At 38.3% G+C, this 7,500-nt stretch overlaps 1 protein-coding gene across 3 annotated transcripts in view; it reads right to left on the bottom strand.

The window, feature by feature from the left end:
• Window positions 1–5,545: 5,545 nt before the first annotated feature.
• Window positions 5,546–7,500, bottom strand: part of RET (ret proto-oncogene) — a 158,608-nt gene continuing 156,653 nt past the window's right edge. For all 3 annotated transcript variants that reach the window (XM_085897973.1, XM_085897971.1, XM_085897972.1), the window contains one exon: window positions 5,546–7,500. This exon is cut by the window's right edge and continues 581 nt beyond it. The gene's annotated coding sequence lies outside the window, so the exon portion shown is untranslated.

The following is a 7,500-nucleotide window of genomic DNA, read 5'->3' as shown; positions in this document are numbered from 1 at the left end:
AAATAGAAATTTTGTTGAAAAAAAGTTGCAAAAATTTTTTTTTTCTCAAACAATTTTTTGGGCGGGGGGTTGGCAATCACTTAAAACATGTACAAATGCAAAAAATAGAAATCGAAATTTTGTTGAAAAAAAAGTTGCAAATTGTTTTTTTCTCAAACAATTTTTTGCACGGGCGGGGGGGGTTGGAAATCACTTAAAACATGTATAAATGCAAAAAAAAAGAAATCGAAATTTTGTTGAAACACAAGTTGCAAAAAACTTTTTTTCTCAAAAAATTTTTTTGGGTGGGGGGGGGGGGTTGGAAATCACTAAAAACATGTAGAAATGCAAAAAAAAAACTTGCAAAATTTTTTTTTCTCCAACAATTTTGGGGGGGTTGGAAATCACTTAAAACATGTAGAAATGCAAAAAAAAAATTCTCTCACAAATTTTTTTTGGGGGGGGGTTGGAAATCACATGTAGAAATGCAAAAAAAATAAATATATTCTCTAACATTTTTTGGGGGGGGGGACCAAGTTCAAAATCTAATGGCATGATCCTTGGACCAGACCTAACTCCCACCCCACCAAGTTTCGTCGAAATCCGTCGAGTTTTTCCATAATACAAAAAATTTAACATTTTCACGCACACGCTCACGCTCGTGCTGACGCTGACGCTGACGCTCACGCCGGGGGTATCGCTATAGCTCTCTGTTCTTCGAACAGGCGAGCTAAAAATAGTGTGGTAGATAAAAACATTAGAAAGGAAACGAGAGGGGGAGCACTCGGGACAGTGCAAAACCTCCGCCGCCAATACTGCTGGGTCACTCAAGTGAACCTTATATCTTATTCATTAAATATGTCATCAGTGCTGACAGAGTTATAGGTCTTTTATGCAACATTTTTTTGGGGGAGGGGGGGTTGGAAATCACCTAAAACATGCATAAATGCAAAAAAAAGAAATCTAAATTTTGTTGAAAAAAAAGTTGCAAAATTTTTTTTTTCTCGAACAATTTTTTGTGGGGGTTGGAAATCATTTAAAACATGTTGAAATGCAAAAAAAAAAGAATTTTTTTCTCTAACAATTTTTTTGGGGGGGATTGGAAATCACTTTAAAATATGCAAAAAAATTTGTCTAAAAATTTTTTGGCTGGGAGGACCAAGTTCAAAATCTAATGGCATGATCCATGGACCATACCTAACACCCCACACCAAGTTTCGTCGAAATCCGTCAAGGAGTTTTTCCGTAATACAAAAAATTTAACATTTTCACGCTGACGCTCACGCGGGGTATCGCTATTGCTCTCTGTTGTTCGAACAGGCGAGCTAAAAATAGTGTGGTGGATAAAAACATGAGAAAGGAAACTCGAGGGGGAGCACTCGGGAGAGTGCAAAACCTCAGCCGCCAATACTGCTGGGTCACTCAAGTGAACCTTATATCTTATTCATTACATAAGATGTCAACAGTGCTGACAGAGTTATAGTTCTTTTCTCCAACATTTTTTTTTGGGGGGTGGGGGTTGGAAATCACTTAAAACATGCAGAAATGCAAAAAAAAGAAATCGAAATTTTGTTGAAAAAAAAGTTGCAAAAATTTTTTTTTCTCTAACAATTTTGGGGGGGGGGGGTTGAAATCACTTAAAACATGTAGAAATGCAAAAAAAATTTCTCTCACCATTTTGGGGGGGGTTGGAAATCACTTAAAACATGTAGAAATGCAAACAAAAAAAATTCTCGAACAATTTTTTTTGGGGGGGTGGACCAAGTTCAAAATGTAATGGCATGATCCTTGGACCATACCTAATGCCCTCACCAAGTTTCCTCGAAATCCGTCGAGGAGTTTTTCCGTAATACAAAAAATTTAACATTTTCACGCTCACGCTCACGCCGGGGGTATGGCTATAGCTCTATGTTCTTCGAACAGGTGAGCTAAAAATAGTGTGGTAGATAAAAACATTAGAAAGGAAATAGAGAGGGGGAGCACTCGGGAGAGTGCAAAACCTCTGCCGCCAACACTGCTGGGTCACTCAAGTGAACCTTATATCTTATTCATTAAATATGATGTCAACAGTGCTGACAGACTTATAGTTCTTTTCTCCAACATTTTTTTTGGGGGGGGGGGGGTTGGAAATCACTGAAAACATGTAGAAATGCAAAAAAAAAATCGAAATTTTGTTGAAAAAAAGTTGCAAAAAATCGTTTTTTTCTCCAACAATTTTTTTTGGGAGGGGGTTGAAAATCATTTTAAACATGTAGAAATGCAAAAAAAAAAAAAGAGATCGATATTTTATCGAAAAAAAAGTTGCAAAAATATTTTTTCTCTAACAATTTTTTTTGGGGGGGGGTGGTTGGAAATCACTTAAAACATGTAGAAATGCAAAAGAAAAATCGAAATTTTGTTGAAAAAAAGTTGCAAAAAATCGTTTTTTTCTCCAACAATTTTTTTTGGGGGGGGGGTTGAAAATCACTTAAAACATGTAGAAATACAAAAAAGACTTTTTTTTTCTCTTACAATATTTTTGGAGGGGGGGTTGGAAATCACTTAAAACGTAGAAATGCAAAAAAAAAATTCTCTTACAATTTTTTTTTGGGGGGGGACCAAGTCCAAAATCTAATGGCATGATCCTTGGACCAGACCTATCCCCGCCACCAAGTTTCGGCGAAATCCGTCGAGGAGTTTTTCCGTAATACTGTTCACAAACAAACAAACAGGAAGGGGTGAAAACAGTAACCTCCATGCATCTTTGATGGCAGAGGTTAACTAGAGGGGGAGCACTCGCTCAAGTGCAAAACCTCCGCTGCCAATACTGCTCAGTCACTCAAGTGAACCTGATATGCTATTCATTCAATTTGACGTCAACAGTGCTCACAGAGTTATAGTTTGCAACTTTCCCTTTTACTTTTAACTTTTACATACTTAATTCATTCGTCATAACTAGATTCCTTGAGACAGAAATTGATTTTACAAGGGTATATCCACCTGAAGTTCCAAAATCAGCCGCAATTATAATTTTGGCATGTTTTTTGTTGGAAATCACTTGTAACGTAGAAATGCAAAAAAAAAAAAATCGAAATTTTGTTGAAGTAAAAGTTGCAAAAAATTTTTTTTTCTCTAACAATTTTTTTTGGGGGGGGGGTTGGAAATCACTTATAACATGTAGAAATGCCAAAAAAAATTCTCTAACATTTTTTTTGGGGGGGGGACCAAGTTCAAAATCTCATGGCATGATCCTTAGACCATACCTAATCCCCACACCAAGTTTCGTCGAAATCCGTCGAGGAGTTTTTCCGTAATACTGTTCACAAACAAACAAACAAGCAGTCATAGACTGGTACTTACGAAATCGACAACTTTGACCTCTGACCTTGTCTTATAAAAGCTATCTCTTGAGAAGGTAGCGACACAAACAGAAGTTTCTACGATGATTCTGGACCAAACCATCAAAAATCGAATGTTTTGGATGTTTGACCTCACTGTGACCTTGACCTTAAACCGATTTTGACCAAAATCTAATCAGCGCTAACCAGCACCCTCCTGAATCACATGGTGTAATTTTGACATTGTAATTGACATTGGAAGCTTCTTCCGTTCTCGAGTTATCATTTTTTTGGATGTTTGACCTCACTGTGACCTTGACCTTTGACCGATTTTGACCAAAATCGAATCAGCACTAGCCATCACCCTCCTGAATCACTTGGTGTAATTTGATTTTGGTAGCTTCTTCCGTTCTCAAGTTATCTGTTCCAAACCATCAAAAATCGAATATTTGACCTCACCGTGACCTTGACCTTTGATCGATTTTGACCAAAATCTAATCAGCACTAGCCATCACCCTCCTCAATCACGTGATGTAATTTGACATTGGTAGCTTCTTCCGTTCTCGAGTTATCGTGCCTACAAACAAACAAACAAACAGAAACGGAAGGCATCAATATACTTTAGACTCATCAAAAATATACTCATCAAAATCTTTAGATTTCGTAAGTAACAAGCATTCAGAGCCTGGTACTTACGAAATCGTCAACTTGACCTCTGACATTGTCTAATAAAAGCTGTCTCTCGAGAAGGTAGCGACGCAAACCAGAAGTTTCTACGATGATTCTGTTTCAAACCATCAAAAATCGTAACGTCGACCGAAGCAAAAATCTCCATTTCTCCACGCAATTATACCTTAACGTAACTCAACGACGCGTCTGCTCGAGCGTACAGCATCATGGGACGACCCGTGACGCGTCGAGTGAAATATTTTTATACAATCTTAAAACGTCTCCAAAACATGCGATTTTTACCAGAATTTCTACAACCGAGTTTTAAGCGTCCTAAGCGATCGCAAAAACCGAAGACAAAATTAAAATCGAAGTTGAAATGAACTTGTAACATCGAATGAAGCAAAAATACTCCATTTCTCCACGTGAATTTATGGAATTATGTTTGACCTCACTGTGACCTTGACCTTTGACCGATTTTGACCAAAATCTAATCAGCACTAGCCATCACCCTCCTGAATTACGTGGTGTAATTTGACATTGGTAGCTTCTTCCTTTCTCGAGTTATCGTGCCTACAAACAAAGAAACAAACAAACAAACAGAAACGGAAGGCATTAATATACTTACGAAATCTTTAGATTTCGTAAGTAACAAACAGAAAGGGGTGAAAACAGGAACCTCCGATCTTCGATGGCGGAGGTTAATAACACAGAGGAAAATAAAAGAGGAACCCTTTTATTCTTGTGCTGGTTGAAATAACTCAAAAATGGGAGGTTAAATAAGGAATGTCTTGAGTTTTTGTATGCACCTGGCTCGAAAAATAAAAGAAGAGAGTAAAATTGGTTTAACAACTTATTAATTTGAACAAATCCTTCTACCAGGGAGGTTCTCAGTTTTCATGGTTGCACTATCTGCACTTTATATGAGGGAAGATACAATCTCTTGTGTATGGCAGATGGCACAGTACCAGGCAGCTATAGGTAAAACAAACTGGATTTTAAGTTGTATTCATTGGGAAGTAAATTATATAATTCAAGAGGTAACGTTAACACTACACAGGAATTAGTGAGGCCTTACCTGGAATAGTGTATCGTTTTGGTTGTCACATCCGAGGAAAGACATCGCTGATAGTGTAGATCGAGCAACTACATTCATGATCCCATGCCGAGCAAGGATACAGGGTTTTATACATTAGAAAGGAGGCGGTGACGAGGGAAGTTGATGATATGATGATGTTTGAGATCATGAAGGGCAGAGACAAAATAAGTGCAGAAGATATTTTCAGTAGAATGGACAGTGATAGCACAAGATGCCCCAGTTTAAGAGTAAAGAGGAGAGTTAGGATGGTGTTAAGGGTTTTTTCAGTGGCTGTTTGTCTCGTCCAACAGTCCTGTGTTGTCGTGTGTGTGTGTGTGTGTGTGTGTGTGTGTGTGTGTGTGTGTGTGTGTGTGTGTGTGTGTGTGTGTGTGTGTGTGTGTGTGTGTGTGTGTGTGTGTGTGTGTGTGTGTGTGTGTGTGAGCTCCACTATGATCCTGAGATCATGCAAAACAGACTGAAGCAAAGCCATGAGACCACGTGATCCATATTGCACGTTTTATTACATCACGCACACCGAGTTAAACACGCCTGGTATGACAATGTACATTTATGCTACACAGTAGTATTCCTGCCACACTCGCAGGAGTTGCGACCGCTAGTGTAGGCACTCGAGTAAAATCGAGTGGCAAGCAATCAAAAGGTGTACCCGAGTTCACTCCATCAAACGATGATGATGTAGTTTACCCAACACACTCGCAATCTCAATATGTCTATCATTTCTCTCAAACTATGAGACTAAAGATGGTGACTATAAGGGTACGTTCTTGATCGGCTCTGCCAGTGGGCATGTATAATCAGTATATGTGATACCACTTCATCTACATTTTACGAATGCAAAAGTGTTTATAACCACCACATAATGCTGCACCCCTTCCTCCCAGTGGTTGATTTGGGATGTTGGAGGATGGGGCATAAGTTGATTTACAAGGAGGGGTTGATATACAAGGAGAGGGTAGCAGCAAATACATTTGCCCACCCACCTTCAAATAATTTAAAATATTCCCTTCCCCACTCAATGCTTTCCCTCCATGCAGTACAGTACTCAATCCTGTCCATTGAGTTGTGTTAAATAAGTGAGTAAACTCAACATAACTTGTTCCCCTTCTGTTGCATTAAAATCCATTTCATTGCAAAATACAATGACCTGGTGTGTCTGTGTTTAAAACAAAAACAAATTTCTGATCCTGTTTATTATGAAAAACAATTAAAATATGTTGTTTTGATAAAGGGGGTAGGATGTTGTGGGGGGGGGGTGGTATGTCTGAGCCTTCAACCCCCCTCCTGACCCCACATCTGCCTCTGTACCCTTTCCCCTCTCTTCCCAACTTTCTTTCCCCTTTTTTAATCCCCCACTACAACTTTACTATCCACCCTTTCTCCCTCTACATCCTTCTTTCTCTCAAAATGACTATGAATCCTTCCTCATTACATAAGTAATACGTAAATGGCCTCTCCCGCAAAGTGCGCAGTATTTGCATAGAATCCCCCATTCCAATTGGCTGGACAAGCACTCCTGTATACAACATTTCTTGATCTCTAACAAAAACATCATCAATCTGAGACACGGTATCGAGAATATGCAGGACCTTCATGTATTCCGTAGGCATTACGATAAAGGAACTGTTGTTCCTGAGTGGTGCTTTGCTTCTTGCCTGCTCTGCTCTCTGATCGAACAACTTGTGCATCATTGTGTACGTGCTGGTTTCTCAATTGCTTGTACGTTTTATGTCCGCGAACCATATTGTAACCTAATTTTCTCATTTTTTCCTATTATCTTATTCTTTTATCAATCTTGATTGATTAACATTCTTATCTTCAATAAATGATAATATATTCTTATCATCAATAAATCATGATTGATTAAATGCAAGACAGACCATGATCATTAAATCAGCTGCAAGTTGTGCCCAAAGTGAGATTTTGTTTAAAATGATCTGCACAGACACATCCAGGCAAGCTCAGGTACATCAGAAAAGCTCAGCACGCACGCACACACACCTTCTTGGATATGAGGGCATATCAAGAAAGCATCTATTGAGAATAATGTAACTCAGTAATTAAACGTGGAATGTTAAGTGAATCCAGCTATAATACTGATGGACCAATTGCAAAAAAAAGACAAAAAACAAAAAATGGCACACTCAAGGAGCAAGCATATTATTATCTCTAAATGGGAACATATTTTACACAATAAACACTCTCCATATAATGCCAGCCAAACATTCGGAAAATTTTTTAAAACATCACCATATATTTTATGAAAGCGCTGCTGCATCAGTTCCATGATTGGATGATAAGAACAAATATACAAAACATTATGTGCAGCGAATCCTCACAACACTATCTGCAAATCCCTGAATGAAAGAAATATTATATTATGTATTTACATTCTGAACTCTGTGCATTCGCCTCTTGTCTGGGTCAAATCAGGTGATT

This window comes from Eptatretus burgeri, chromosome 10 (genome assembly GCF_056783735.1).
Source record: "Eptatretus burgeri isolate ZD-2024b chromosome 10, Ebu_testis_v1, whole genome shotgun sequence".
Taxonomy (NCBI): domain Eukaryota; kingdom Metazoa; phylum Chordata; class Myxini; order Myxiniformes; family Myxinidae; genus Eptatretus; species Eptatretus burgeri.
The sequence above is the reverse complement of the archived record's forward strand: the minus strand, read 5'-3'. Positions and strand labels throughout refer to the sequence as shown.